Source organism: Mus caroli, chromosome 4 (genome assembly GCF_900094665.2).
Source record: "Mus caroli chromosome 4, CAROLI_EIJ_v1.1, whole genome shotgun sequence".
Taxonomy (NCBI): domain Eukaryota; kingdom Metazoa; phylum Chordata; class Mammalia; order Rodentia; family Muridae; genus Mus; species Mus caroli.
The window spans coordinates 110,051,349-110,067,744 of NC_034573.1; the positions used below are offsets into that span (position 1 = coordinate 110,051,349).

The window sequence follows — 16,396 nt, forward strand, 5'->3', positions numbered from 1 at the left end:
GAGGCCAGCCTGGTCTACAGAGTGAGTTCCAGGACAGCCAGGGCTACACAGAGAAACCCTGTCTTGAAAAACCAAAAAAACCAAATGCATTGGTGGAACACTGGAGTCTATAGTTTGTTACACTTTAAAATACATCCTCATGGTTTACCTAATAGTCACAAGAGTTTTACATCATATACAGAGGACCAAAGTATATGAAAGGCCTAAGATAGTCCAAGAAATTTTTGGCTTTCAATTTGCAACATTCTATTTCTCTATAAATATGATTGATGCTCCATCCTGGTGAGGACTGAGAGTTTGCAGGATTTTAAATAGAGACGTGGCTTCCTAGGAAAACTTCAGCTTCATGGTAGGAAAGAACGAGGGTCCACCATGCATAACTTAAATTAGTGCTGATTCTTCCAGTGTCTGGGAATTGGGCTCTCCTCCCTATCCACAAGGCCATAGAGAGGTGGATGGACATTGGAGCAAAACAGGGACCGTCTAAGGAGGACTGAAGGGAGGAAAGATGCCAAGAACACAAACTCTGTGTCTGGAATAGTGTCGGCCTCTTATGGAAGAGGAAAAGCAGTCGAACCACACATTGACTTTCAGTGCGTCTGCCTGGGTGTCAGATCTTCTCAGAGTTCTTCACCAAAACAAGTGTCTGGCTAAGTCTGATGTCATCACCACTGGGGTAGGGAGGTATGACTCTTCCTCAACAGCAGAAGAAAAAAATAAAAGGCAAGAAATTGTGACCTATCATCCAATCTGTTACAAATCCTGATTTGCCAATCATTTCTCTTCTCTTTAGGACTCCCAAGGAAACAACACCCAAGAAAGAAATGGGATGGATGGAAAACAAAAGGCCGTGGCTGGGGAGATGTCTCAGTCAGTAAGATACTCTCTTTTGCAAGCTCAGGACCTGAGTTCAGATACCCAGTAGCCCATGTAAAAAGCCAGGTACAGCAGACTCACCTACTATCCAAGTATGGGGGTGGGGAGTGCAGAGGGGGCTGGGGCAGAGACAGGAGGGTCCCTGGGGCTTGCTGGCCAGGCAGCCAAACGGGGGAGCTCCAGGTTCAGAGGTTCTATCTCAGATAAGTTGGGGATCAATTGAGGAAGATGCTTGACACTGGCCTCCAACTTCTGCACACATGTGCACAGAGGTGCACATGCGGTAATACCACACATGTATGCATGTACACACACATACCAGAAGATCATCTTATTCTCAGCATACCCGGTAAATAATAACCTGGAGGGCAGAGTTCAGCGGAAAGACTGAGTCGTCTCACAAGGCAACCGTGGGACAGTAAACCTAGCCTGCCTGCCGCGAGGGAGGGGTGCTCATCCCAGCTGCAAAACAGACCAGGAGCTTTTTGGTTTGCTTTTGTTTTGTTTGTTTGTTTGTTTTTTGTTTTTTGTTGTTTTTTGTTTTTTGTTTTTTGTTTTTTGTTGTTTGTTTTTCGAGACAGGGTTTCTCTGTATAGCCCTGGCTGTCCTGGAGCTCACTTTGTAGACCAGGCTGGCCTCGAACTCAGAAATCCACCTGCCTCTGCCTCCCGAGTGCTGGGATTAAAGGCGTGCGCCACCACGCCCGGCCGCCGCAGAGTTTGAAGGGCCAGATCATCCTACAAAAGGGGCCTGGGAAGACTTTTAACACAGATTTGCTTGGATCTGAAAGTGGGAGGGGCAACCCTGCTTCCAGAGTTCCTTTCTCCCGGAGTTAGAATAGCACATAATTTACAATACAAAGGGCATTGCAATTGGACTGAGTTTTCACAGCAGGAAATGGGCAATCACCTTTTAACCCAGAGACACCAACTCCTAGGAGAAATGTAGACTAATTAAGTCCTATAAGGTGATGTGATAAGAAGCACAATGGAGGAGCCAGAAAGATGACTCAGCAGGCAAAAGCACTTGCCCCAAGCCTGTAATACAAGTTCAATTCCCCTAACGCACATGGTGGGAAGAGAATCTACTCCTGCAAGTTGTCCTCTACCCCCATGTGCTCACTGTGGTACACACAAGCTCCACACCACATCAGTGTGTAAACGTAGTAATACTAGAACCAACCTCCTATTTCAGTCTTTGTTGTAGATCCCAGATTCTCTCCCTAAAGTCCTTGTGATGTACTAAGTGGTAGAAACATCTTCGGCTACATTTGACTTTTTCCCCCTCAGACTCTAGAATCAGCCTGAGGAGTGAGAAAAGTCAGGAGAACATGGGTTGCTGCTCATAACAACCACATTTCAATTTATGTTAATGAGGTGACTTTTGGAATGCTCCATGGGAAGCAACCAACCGTCTGGTTAGAAGGTGGGAACATGCAACCCCACCCACATCCATCCCTAGGAGGAAGAAAGAGCTAAAGTTTGTGTGTTCAATGGCCTACTTAAGGAAGAATCAATCCATAAGACCCCATGAACATCCCTAGAGTTCTGAGCTGGTGAGCACACGCCCCAGATGGATGCCTGTCTTCCCCCTGGTTGCTCCTGAATTGGATCCTTTATAATAACGATATAATAATATAATAATAAACTGGCAACTGTGACCAAGATGCTTGTCTGCATTCAGTAGGCTATTCTAGCAGGTTATCAGACTCGATGACAGATTGATTGGGAATCCACAGTTTATAGCTAGAGCCAGGATTGCAGGAAGTGACTAGCACCTGAACAGATTACAGTCTTAGGGACTGAACCCTTAGCCTGTGGGATTTAATCCTAATGCCAGGTACATAGTGTTAGGATTGAACTGAATTGTGCGACACCCATAAAGTAACCACAGAGACTTGGGTAATTGCTTGTTGTAGAAGAGATATGCACGTGTGGTGTAATTGCTTGTTGTAGAAGAGATATGCACATGTAGTGTTGGAAGTGTCCTGTGAAGCCAAATGTGTAGTATGTGCATGCCTTTCTAGTACTAACAAGGCTGAAGCAAGGCCAAGGGCAGGCTAGCCTACTTAGACAGATCTATCTCCAAAACTAAAACAAGCAACAAAAAGGTTTGTGAGCACAGGAAAAGCCATTACCTGGGCTCTAGGCAATCAGATCAGTTAGCAACGTCCTCTCAGCCAGGCTTGGTGCATACCTGTAGTTTTAGTACTTGGGAGGTAGAGGCATAAGGATCAGGAGTTCAAGGTCATCCTTGCTACATACAAGACTTTGAAGCTAGACCCTGTGGTGCTGGAGAAATGGCTCAGAGGACCGCAATGTGATTCCCAGCATCCACACACTGGGTGGCTTATAACCATTTGTAACTCCAGCTCTAGGGAATCTAATACCTTCTTATAGCCTCCATGAACACACACACACACACACACACACACACACACACACACACAAGGTTCTGGTATGGTCAGGAAGAGCAGAGGACACAGGAAGAGAGTTGCAGCCTGGACACACCCAGTGACTAATCCTACTATCTCTGGAGGACTGGTTCCAGGACCCTTCCAATTTCTATAAATGTTCAATCCTCTTGTATAAACTGACATAGCGTTTGCATACAACCTACATGCAACCTCTGGTGTATCCTAAATCATCTCTAGATTACATACACTGCCTGTGGCAATGAAGGTGCTATGTGAATACTTTCCGAACCTATATTGAAAACAATGAGCAAACAAGGTCTGTACAAACTATTTCTCCCTATTATTTTCAATGCCCAATTAGTCTAATCCATTGATTCATAACCTACTACTTTGAGGGGGATGGGAGACTTCCGGGCCAGAGCTTTTTACAACCAGAAAATTCTAGGCCGGATTTTCTCTCTAATTTCCAGCATTCATTATACATTGTCAAAGAAGATTACCCAGATGAGGACCTGGACAAAGCAAAGAAAGTGAGTCTTTATTAAAATCACCAGTGACCCCCAAACAACAGGATTTGCCAGATGTACAGAGGATCAACTTTTAATCATGTCAAAATAGACAATAATATATGGAGAGGGGTCCATTAAAGGGGTAAAGAGGCACCCCAGAGGCATAGATTCAAGGAAAGCAAAGTAACCACATGAAGACACAGCCAGCGAGAAAGGACGGGCTTGGAAAAGCAATGATGTATGGCGCAGAAGCATTGAAGGATGCTCCGTGAAGCCTGGAGGATCAAACAAGTCTTCATGGTATTGGAACCAAGAGCACGGTGCCTCCCATCTGCATTTTTATTGATGTATACTTGCGGGGAAGGGGTAGGAGATGGACATAGCTTTGCAAGGCAGACTGTGAGGAAGATGTTGAGGGGCTTGTGGCAGTTGGTAACATTTGTAGCCTCGCCCTGAACTTGTTTCTGGAAGCAACCTTCTGCAGCTCCATAAGCCCAGTGGTCCTCAGCCTTCCTAATGCTGCGACCCAGTAATACAGTTCCTCACGCTGTGGTGACCCCAGCCATAGAATCATTTTTGTTGCTACTTCATAACTGTAATTTTGCTGGTATGAATTGTAATGTAAAGTTCTGTGTTTTCTGGTGGTCTCAGGTGTCCCCTGCAAAAGGTGATTCAAACCCCTAATGGGGTCAAAACCCACAGGTTGAGAACCACTGAGGAAGACAGGTCCGTTTTTCTAGGGACTTTCCCTATCTCTCCTGAGGCAGACCCAGGAAGGAATGAAGAATAAAGCAGTGCTTTTAGGAAACAAGTCAGCTTGGGATGTCAGATGACAAGCCTGGCTAACAAGGGTTAGCATGGAAAAATTGGGATGATCAGAAGAACCTAACAGAAATCACGGGTTCCTGCTACCCCCATGTTTACCATTAAGAGAAGATCAGTATGCATTCTGATCCATTTGTTTCCAGGATTTGTTTTTTTAAGCCCCTGGTCTGTTTGTTGGTAGGATGACCCCCAAAGCTGAAAGCTTCAGTGCCCCAGTCTGGGCCTGAAGCTCTGTAAGCTCAGCCTGTGGTGCAGCTGCACTGATGCGGAGAAGCTGCACCTTCCGGTGAAGATCCACTGACCTGCTGTCCCGCCCGTCTCAGCCTGAGGTATATTTCAGGCAGGTAGCTGGGCTTCTCAGAGCAGAGAAGCAGTTTAAGAGCAGAGAGGTAGAGGAAATCTAGATGGTGTGAAGGGAGAGGGCAGAGGACCCATGCATTCGTTTATCCAGTGATTTCCCTAGGGTCTTGAACTGCTGGGGGAACCTGTAAAGCCATTGCCTCCTGAAGAGTGAGGATATTTCTTTTCGAAAACCTGGCACTGACCATTTCACAGTCAGGGGAGTCCCTGCTCAGCAAGTGTGGCAGCCCCTGGTTTTGATAACAGGGCCAGTTACTTACTGCCTCCCTATTGGTTATTTCTAAATGTCCAACACATCACTGAATGGCAGACCAAGTTTCTCACACTGGTGACTGCAAGAGAGTTAATTTTTGCCCTTGATTTGCAATGCCACATTGATGCACTTGTACAGGTAACCCATCTGCTTGCACTCAGTAATGTCAATCACCAGGTTGGAAACATTCTCCTGGCTTTCCTGATAAAGACACACCCAGGATTCTTATGACAAAGCATCAACAAAAACCACGTGCCATCCCTAAACCCTTGTTCTTGCAAAGTACTCACAAATGCTTTGATCCAGTCAAATGTTTCTTACCACATCTTTGTACCCCTTGAGCCCCATTTGTGTAAAGCCCGCAGCATCGTTTATTTCTTTTCCATAGAAGGTAGGTTTTGGATACTGGACATAAAGGAACAGCTGGAGATCAGAGCCTCTCTTGGCCACATCTAGGGAGGCTGAGAGTAGCGAGTGTGTCCCAGCTGTCCAGCTGTGGGACTGGATGCTCCACTGACAGCTAACCGGTGAACAATTTGCTGCCTGCTTCTTCTCTGGAAGGTTTTCACTTCTGGGATCTGCTATGGATGTCAAGAAATCAAAGAGCTTGCAGACTGCTGACTTCAAGCAGGAGAGGGAGTACCCTGATGCTCCAGTGCTCTGCCACAGGAATGGTGGTCTCTCCAGCCCTGAGACAATGTCTGTTTTGTTTTTGTTTTTGTTTTTTGTTTTTGTTTTTAATGTTCCATCCAACTTCTTCACTCCCTCCCATAACCCTTTCCCTATTCCCCACCTCCCATCCCCTTCTCCTCTGAGCAGGTGGGGGTCCTCCCAGTTGTCCCCCAACCCCGGCACTTCAAACTGAGACAAATGTCTTGTTTTTTGTTTTGTTTTTTTTGTTTTGTTTTGTTTTGTTTTTCGAGACAGGGTTTCTCTGTGTAGCCCTGGCTGTCCTGGAACTCGATTTGTAGACCAGGCTGGCCTTGAACTCAGAAATTCCCCTGCCTCTACCTGGGATTAAAGGCGTGTGCCACCACGCCTGGCCCTGAGACAATGTCTTAATGAAAGTCCACGCTGGTCTCAAACTCTCGATCCTCCTGCCTAAGCCTCCCCAGTGCTTGGGTTGCAGAAGTGTGCCACCACATATAGCCTATGCTATAATGCAGGTGGTGATGCTCGTTAATACAGTCTTCTAAACCTGGGAGTAGTGACATGCACCTATAATCCCAGCACTAGGAAGGTTGAGGCAGGAGGATGGCAAGTTGGAGGCCACCCTGGACTACATAGTGAGACTCTGGCACTAAATAAGTAAATAAATAACCAACTACTCCATAAAACTTACTTTGGGGGCTGAGGGTGGGCAGGGGAGTCTCGAGCTGGAGAGGTGGCTCAGTGGTTAAGAACAGCTGTTTCTTTTACAGAGGACCTGAGTTGGTTCCCAGAACCCCTAGGTGGTTCTCAACCATCTGTAACTCTAGCTTCAGGGACTCTTGACAGTCTTCAGTTTCCATGGGGACTTGCAACTCATGTGCATATCCACACACAGGGACAGGCACATAATTAAAAATTAAATAAATCTTTTTTTTTTAAAGATCTGAGTTTTCACCCATTCTAAGAGGTGGTTTCCTCCCTAACAGGCACCTTACATTATTCTTGTGATTGGTTTCCTAGTCTAGCCACACCATCCCTGAATATGAAAGGCCTTTATCCAGATTTATCGGTTCACAACAGCTCTCTAAGCCTGTCCTCTACATCTGTGCCATCTGGCTGGCTGAAGCTGCATCAGACAGGCATGGAAGCAGCACAGAGCAGAAAAGGCAAACGTGCCCAGCCCAAGGTTAAATAATTGTGATTTTTTTTTCCACATAGCAAAGCATCTTTTAAAAAGTTCTTTATTAATTGTCCTTAATATCGCCACCTCCTTCTTGCCTGTCTGCTGGCACAAGCTAGATGACAGGCAGCAAAGCAAATGAGCGGGGAGACAGTTAATATTAATAGAAAGAAAGCAGACCCAGGAAATAACAAATCACACCCAGTTCAATAATAACTCATGGCATCTTTCTAGAACTTTATGATGTACGCAGCTAGTGGAGAAATATTTCTCTAGTTACAGTGCTCTGTCACTCTATAGTTTAGACAAAAAAAGATAAATAACTTTCCCTAAGTATACTGGGGCTAACTACAGTTTCATCAGCCGGTTGACGCTGCCTTTCAAAAACGCATTATTCCCATCCTGTAAATGAAAAATGGGCTCCCGGAGGGATGTGAGTCGAGACATCTGAATGTGAACATCTTAATAGCTGTATGATTTTGACTGTATCATTTATTCATTTATTACTTTAGTGTGTATGGGTGCTTTGCCTGCATGTGTGTGTTTATATACTGTGTGCATGCCTGCTGTCTATAGAAGCCAAAGGAAAAGTTGTCAGATCCGCTGGAACTGGAATTACAGATGCTTATGAGCTGCCATGTGGTTCTGGGAACCACACTTGGGTTCTCTGCAAGAGCAGCAAATGCTTTTAATTACTGAGCCATCTCTCCAGCCCTGAATATTTTAACTGAACATTTAATTGAGTACATTGGATTAATTAGGTATAACATTTGATTGAATGCCTTAAAAAAAAACGATTTATTTTATTTATATGAGTACACTGTAGCTGTCTTCAGACACACCAGAAGAGGGCATCAGATCCCATTAGAGATGGGTATGAGCCACCATGTGGTTGCTGGGATTTGAACTCTCTCTCCTTTGACTGTTTGCTGTGTGAGAGTGGGCAGCTGCTAGATCCTTGGACTTCCATTCACAGCTGCTGCTGACCATTGTTGGGAGTTGGACAGCAGACTGTAAGCCATCAATAAACTCCTTTACTATATAGAGACTACCCTAAGTTCTGTGACTCTAGAGAACCCTGACTAATACAGAAGTTGAACTCTTTTTTTTTTCTTTTTTCTTTTTTTATTATTAGATATTTTCTTCATTTACATTTCAAATGTTATCTCAAAAGTCCCCTATACCTTCCCCCCACCCTGCTCCCCTACCCACTCACTCCCACTTCTTGGCCCTGGCCCCTGTACTGGAGCATATAAAGTTTGCTAGACCAAGGGGCCTCTCTTCCCAATGATGGCCAACTAGGCCATCTTCTGCTACATATGCAGCTAGAGACACGAGCTCCGGGGGTACTGGTTAGTTCATATTGTTGTTCCACCTATAGGGTTGCAGACCCCTTCAGCTCTTGGGTACTTTCTCTAGATTCTACATTGGGGGCCCTGTGTTCCATCCTATAGATGACTGTGAGCATCCACTTCTGTATTTGCCAGGCACTGGCAAAGCCTCACAGGAGACAGCTATATCAGGGTCCTTTCAGCAAAATCTTGCTTGCATATGCAATAGTGTCTGCATTTGGTGGCTGATTATGGGATGGACCCCTGGGTGGGGCAGTCTTTGTATGGTCCATCCTTTCGTAGAAGTTGAATTCTTAACGACTGAGTTGTCTCTCCAGCCCTCTTGAATGTCATTTTTAAAAGTGAATTAAATACAAGACCTTATTTGTCCCTCAATGCTGTGGTGGCTCCTCGGTCATGGAAATTCCTGCCTCTTCCTTTCTGTGTACCCACCATCTCCAGCACACACTCTGCTGGCTGTCCATTATTCATAGTCAGATCTGGACTATGAAGCCAGTGCCTTCTCAGCTGTCTAAGCATCAAGAAAAGGAATGAAGGAGGTGAAGGACAATGACATCTTCCTCTGAAGCCCCTTCCCAGTGACTTCTGCTTACACTGAATTGATCAATCTCCAAGAGAGATTTGAACTGTGGCTTCCCATCTAGGCACATGGCTTAGAATTTGGAAGGAAGGCATCACAGGCTGAACACAGTGACGGGCATGCCTGTGACCCTCCATGTTCGTGGTGTCTGTCTTCTGTCATAGAACCACCACCACCACTGATCTGACCTTGGCCTTAGAGCCAGAAGGTACATTTCTTCGGCTTCCTTTGCAGTTAACGGCATCTTTAGACAATAGGAAGTAAGCTGAAGTATTTGTAGAAAACTGCCTGTCATTCATCTTTCATTTCTCCCTGCCCACAGGTGGTGCACTGGCGTGTGGTGGACGAGTCAGCTATGTATACGTAAGGACAGCACCTTGGGTGACAGTGCTGTAGCCAGACAGAAGGTACTGCTTCCGGGAAACTCGGCCGGGTGGAGTTACCTACCACTCTGGACCTTCTGCTTGTCTCTGTTGTAGTTTGAGAGAAATAAGCCTGCACCTTTTCAAGTCCCTGTCCTTTGGTATCTTTTTGTCATGGTGGCCTTGCTCATATCCAAATATATTCTTTGCCTCGCTTTATTTTTTTGGTAAGATGGCAATGATGTGATGTATTCTACTGAGTTATTGGAAAAATTAGAACCAAGGTAGCATATGCCACAGTCTAGATATCAGGAAGCCGATTCTAACATGTTTGGGAAGCATGCAACTCATTTGTCTGTTAGCATAATGGAAGATTGCGGCAATGTTTGGTTCCTTGATTTAGAAAAGCATGAGAATATAAATGTAGATTTAAACTTAAGTCTAAAACCTGTAGTCGAGATCAGAATGCAGGCTGGATTCACACCCCCAACTCCCCTGGGGTTAATAAAGTGAAACGTGCAGCCTCACACCTGTCTGCCCTGTGACATGTGAAGAGCTGCACATGGACCACATGAGGCAGGAACGGAATGATCTTTGTTCTTGAGAGTTACAGAATGGAACATCATCTCCTGGCTTGGTCTTAGAGAACTGGATCCTCTTGGCCCATCCGCTTTCAGAAGGTGTCCACCAGTCTGGAAACACTCATGGCTGCACACATAATCACTCCTAAATCAGCTCATCAGGAAGATAGACTTCGGATCAGTGTCCCCTGCTCTAGCAGGCTTTTTAAACAGTCAACTTCTTTGTCTCAACTCATTTCCCAACTTAATTGCCCTGTTGTTCAGTAAACATCCTGATCTGATTCCAGTAATGAGTAAGTGGGGGTATTTTTAGAGGAAATCCTCCACAGTTTGGGTTACATCTTCACTATTCTCCTGCCTGCACTATTATAGTCTCAGAATAGAACTCAGAAAGTGCCAGTAAGGAAGAAAAAGAGTCCTTGAGAGAGGAAGCTCAAAAAACAAAACAAAACAAAACAAAACCCCCAAAAACAGAAAACAAAAAGAAGAGAAACAAAGGGCTGGTGAGATGGCTCAGTGGGTAAGAGCACCCAACGGCTCTTCAGAAGTTCCGGAGTTCAAATCCCAGCAACCACATGGTGGCCCACAACCATCCATAACGAGATCTGACTCCCTCTTCTGGAGTGTCTGAAGACAGCTACAGTGTACTTGCATATAATAAATAAATAAATCTTAAAAAAAAAACAAACAATTAGACAACATTGTAGCACGATCCCAGCCAGCTCTAAGGCTGAGGAAGTTTTATTAAAAAAAAAAAAAGAAAGAAAAAAGAAACAAAAACTATCCTTTGAGAGTGTGTACCTGAATCGGAGAGAGTGGGAGGCAAAGAAAACCTGATTTGTGGGAGATCTCCAAACATAGCTGGCTTCAGCTTCCTTTTCTTTGGGAGCTGGTATCTACTTCCTGTTTTTTCAGGGGAAGAGATCCAGACCCCTTAGAACACTTCTGCACTGGTCTTGGGTACTGATTAAGTTTGGGGGTGGGAGCAATGCCAAGAAAAGAAAGGTCTGAATGTAGTCTCCCCCACCAACACTGTTGAAGAGAAATCAGTCAACAATCCCTTGGGTCCCTAAGGGGGCAGAGAGGCACTTGTGAGGATCAAAAGAAATGCAGGAGAGGCAGCAGGTGGATTTCTGAGTTCAAGGTGAGCCTGGTCTACAGAGTGAGTTCCAGGACAGCCAGGGCTACACAGAGAAACCCTGTCTCGAAAACAAACAAACAAACAAAAAACAAAAGAAAAAAAGGAATGCAGGGGTAATGGGTCTCAGCATGGTGGTGTGCACCTATAGTCCCAGCTACTAGGAAGCTGAGGTAGGGGGAGTTAAGCCCAGGAGTTAAAGGCCAGCCTCGGCAAAACGCTGTGACTTCATTTAAAATAGATACACAAAAGGAAAAGGTGGTGGTGGAGCTAGCTTCCCCTTGGTTTATGTCATCGGGTGGACAGGGCACTTTTTCTTTTTTTTATAGGTACGGGTGCTTTGTCTGCATGTTTGCCTGCAGACCAGAAGAAGCCATTGGACCGTGGATTGAATTGTTGGACCAGAAGAAGGCATTGTGGATGCTGGGACTTGAATTCAGGACCTCTGGAAGAGCAGCCAGTGCTCTTAACTGCTGAACCATCTTTCCAATCCCAATCTATTTTATTCTGGTTAGAATTGGGGGCCGGGGGCCGTTCTGGGGTTTGAATCCAGAGCCTTGAACATGCTAGATAAATCCCCTTCCTCTGAGCTACAGCTTGACACAAGGAACTTCTTAAGGAAGGCCACAGACAGTGTGAGGCCTGAAATTGGGGGTAGGGGTATGACATACAACAGGAAATATGGCATATATATATATATATATATATACACACATACACACATATATATGTTTATTTATGTATGTATATGTATATATGTATATGTATGTATAATGTATATATGTGTATATATATGTATGTATGTGTATGTATGTATAATGTATGTATATGTGTATATGTATGTATATGCATGCATACATAGATATATACATACACACATACATATATGCATATACATACATACACATACATACATATATATACATATATATTTTTCTTAAGCAGTCTTTAATGAAAATCCTGTATGCAATGCCTCTACTCCTGCATCTTCTCCATCATTTCTTCCCTGTATTTGCCCTTCTCCTTTCCTACTTGTCAGGACTTGGCTTTCCTCTCCAGGATCTTCTTTCGGTCCATGTCCTGCATTAGCCTGGTGATGGATGCCCACATGGACATCTGTGCCATTAGTCTTCTCTGGATGGACTCGTTCAGTGTACATGACCTATTTCTTCCTGCACACTTGGGCCACTTTGCCATCTGCTGACCTTTGCAGTGTCCTTGGGCAACCTGAACTTCGTCATCCTTTTGAATGGCCACAGACCATTATACATGTCTCATCTCTTTGGAAAGAGGGGAAGACATGATCTTCCTCCAAATGTGAGGAGGTGCACTGAAATACTGTTTGCGATTCTTGCTTCCATCAGAAGTCACGAAGAGATTGAATTTCATTTTGGCGGCTGCGATCCAGCAATGGCCACAAAAGGGAAGAGCTGTTTTGTTTTTAATCATGTGTACCTATGTATGTATATGTGTGTATATGTGTCAGTGTGTATATGAGTAGTGCATGTATATGTGGGTGCTCATGGAGACTAGAGGTGTCAGATCCCCCAGAGCTGGAGTTCCAGGTGACTCAATAACTAAATTCAATTTAAACACATAGATACAAAACCGCCCTTAAACCATTTCCCCCTGTGGAGGATAGGACTCCTTACAGGAAGTAACAAGTGTTCTCTTCTCTCTGAGTTATGAAGTACTGAACCTCCTCGTGTTTGCACAGAGTTCGTATTTTAAAAGGATGTGTGCAGGTCAACAAATGTATGAGCACAGATTTCAAAGTCCTAGTGAAATGTTGGCAAAGAAATCCATTAGGAAAAGGAAAAGGTGGGGGAAAAAGCCATGCCACATCCCAGCCATCTTTGGCTCTGGGTGCAGAACAGTGGAAAGGATATTGGAAAATGTCTACCAGAAAACCTCAAGGAAGTAGGTATCAGAAAGAAAAAGGTCAACAGACCACCTTGTAGAAGTTTCAGGTAGAAAAACAACAACCAGCCAAACAAGAAACACTGAAACACAAGCACTGTATGCTTTTCAAGCTATTGTCCTCTGGGTCGCAGTCAGCCCTGTGTCTGAAGACTGTCCATGGCTCCTGTCGACCTAAATGAAAAATAATCAGAAAAAAATTGCATATGGGCTTAATGTACACACAAACTAGGCTGTCAATGTTACTAGGTTGAGAAACACCTTAGGATGTTAACCACACACACTTCAAGATGTGTCTGTGATGGTATTTTTCAGACAGGATTAGATCTTAAGACTCCGACCTCATGAATGGTCCTGTATCTTAATAGATTCATAATCTGAGGTCTATGTTAGAAGGTGAAGGGTAGGAGTGGGGGCCTAGTTGGAGGAAGCAAGTAACTGAGAAGGGTAACTTTTGGGGCCATCTTTATCCTGGTCTTTCCCATTATCTCTCTGCCTCATATCAGCCATGAGGTGAGAGCCATCTCCCAGACAAACTCCCAACACCACATGGGGCCAAGCTCCTAGCACTAAACCCTCCAAAATATGGGACAAAATAAACCTTTCCTCCTAACAGATAGAAGGCAGAGGTTAGGGGTGTATGGGTGGGGCATAGGTGTGGATATGAGTGGGGTGGTGTGAGTGTGGGTGGGCTGAGGGGGCAGTGAGGGTGGGTGTGAGCAGGTTGTGGGTGGGCTGGTTGAGGGGTGGGTAGAGGAAACTTCTCTGGACCATTGACAGATACTATAGCAAAGGTTGGAGAGATGGCTCGGAGGTTAAAAGGACTTCAGCTCTTCTAGAAGATCAGAGTTTGATTCTCAGGACCCACAGGGCAGCTCACAACTGTCTAACTCCAATTCCAGAGGATTTGACGCCTTCTGGCCTCCTCAGGTACTGCATGCATCTGGTATACAGACATTCATGGAGGCAAAACACACGCAAACACTAAAAACAAATAAATTCTTCTTTTAAGAAAGATTTGCTAAGGGGCTGGAGAGATGGATCAGTGGTTAAGAGCACTGACTGCTCTTCCAGAGACCCTGAGTTCAATTCCCAGCACCCACATGGTGGCTCACAACCATCTGTAATGGGAACCGATGCACCCTTCTGGTGTGTCTGAAGACAGCTACAGTGTACTAATATAAATAAAAATAAATAAATTTTTTAAAAAGAAAGATTCGCTAAAGGATTGTTGGAATCTTTTAAAATTATTGGTAGTGTTTTTTTTTTTTTTTTTTTTTTTTTTTTTTTTTTTTGGTTTTTCGAGACAGGGTTTCTCTGTGTAGCCCAGCTGTCCTGGAACTGGCTGGCCTCGAACTCAGAGATCCGCCTGTCTCTGCCTCCCAAGTGCTGGGATTAAAGGCGTGCGCCACCACGCCCGGTGGCTATTGGTAGTGTTAATGATGAATTCTCTAAGTTCTTAAGGGTGAGCATGCCTAATTTCACTTTCTGTCAATAAGGAAGCTTTTGAACGATGGGGCAATGTGACCCTCTATTGGCAGCTGTTAGACTGTTCTTTGATGCCCCAGCCATGGTGAGGAAAAGACTGGCAGCCAACTAGAGTACCCTTCTACCACCAGAGAAGGAGCACTTCTCGTGACAGCCTAAGAAGGGGGTTGCTGTGACTGATGCTAAAGAGGCAAGGTAAAGATGTGTACAAACCCAAACTTGATTTCCCTCCATTCTTATGTAAAGCGTGCTGTGATTGGTGGAAACACAGACCTTCATTTGCTAGTGAGTTGTGCTGTGATTGATCCAAGCCACCCATTCTGTTGCATAAAGTTCACTTAGATAGCCAGCTTGGGGGACATCCTCCTCTTCTGCCTCTTTGGGGACACAACAGCAAAAAACCTCATCTCTAGTGATCTCTTGACCACTTTTCAGCAGCACGCGCTGGGCTGGTAACAAAGAAGCAGCAGAGACATAAGGTGATCTAGATCAGCAGTGGCAATGTCAGCTAAGTCGTTGCCAGCCTGAGTTGCAGAAGTGGCAGGGCAGCCTTCAGTTTGACAGGTGAAGGAAAGGCAGCCCTAAGTGGTCCAGAGGCCAAGCTGCGGACCACTGAGAAGTGTCTAGCTGCTTAACAGCTGAAGGAGAGACACATGACCAGTTCAAGATAGTAGCCAGGACAGGAATGAGGGCGGGGGTGGGCAGAAATGAAGCCAGTGAAGTGCTGAAGCTAAAGAAAGCTATAAATAGACAGAGAAAATAGAGTGCAGGTCCTGGCTGTTGGAAGAGTTTCAGAGAGCTGTCGAGCTTTTAGGACCAGCCAAGTATCTCAGAAAACCCTAGCCTAGGAGATAACACACTGCTTGTCTCAAGGGCTGAGGAATCCCAGGGTATAGGCTGCCCAGAAGCTGTGATGCCAGTTACTGCCAAGAGCTGAGAAATCCTAACCTCCTGTATGTGTGGTTTGAATGAGAATCTCCCCCACAAGGTTAAGTATTTGAACAGTTGGTCCCCAGCTGGGAGAGGCTTAGGAGGTGTGTCCTTGCTGAAGGAAGTGTGTCACTGGGGTTTAAGTGTTCCTCTAGTCCAGGTTTGCTCTCTCTGCCAAGCTCCTGCTTGAAGATCTGAGGCCTCAGCTTCTGCTCCTAGCACCATGCCTTCTGTCTGTTACCATGCTTCGAGATGCCTTTGATGGACTCTCATTCCACAAGATCCATAAGTCAAAATAAACCCTTCCTTCCATAAGTTCAAGGCATTCTATTGTACCAATGGCAAAGCAAACTAGAATACTAGATCTATACAAGAGTTAAGGGTCACAGTTCCCAAGTCCTGTAGAGAGCTGAAACCCCAGAAGGTGCCTACTGCTGCCCTGTCTGACTGATGCTAATCCGTGCTACTGTCAAATACTGAGGGACACAAAAGTGTTTGTCTTGTTAGCTACCCATGACTAACACCCAGGGTGAGCAGGAAGGCTTCAGCCAACTGATGGGTAACACATTAATTCTTTCTAGTAGGACATTCACTTTCACCTTATACATATAAAGCAATTTACATGGAGCTCCAAGTGATCTAGAGATGACCTGAAGCTATGGGAGAATATGCATAGATTATAAACCATTTTATTTTCAATTTTTATTTGCTGTTTTTTGGTTTTTGTTTTCTTGAAACAAGGTCTCCTTGGATGTTCTAGCACTGTGTAGACCAGGCCGACCTTGAACTCACAGAGAGCCAACTGCCTCAGTCTCTCTAGTGCTGGGATTAAAGGCATGAACCAGTCACCATGTCTGACCCTTTTCTTTTGTCTTATTTTCCCTTTCCTTTCCTTTCCTTTCCTTTCCTTTCCTTTCCTTTCCTTTCCTTTCCTTTCCTTTCCTTTCCTTTCCTTGCCTTTCCTTGCCTTTCCTT

At 44.9% G+C, this 16,396-nt stretch overlaps 1 pseudogene; it reads right to left on the minus strand.

The window, feature by feature from the left end:
* Nucleotides 1–12,058: 12,058 nt before the first annotated feature.
* LOC110293471 lies at nucleotides 12,059–12,472 on the minus strand (annotated as a pseudogene).
* Nucleotides 12,473–16,396: the final 3,924 nt, after the last annotated feature.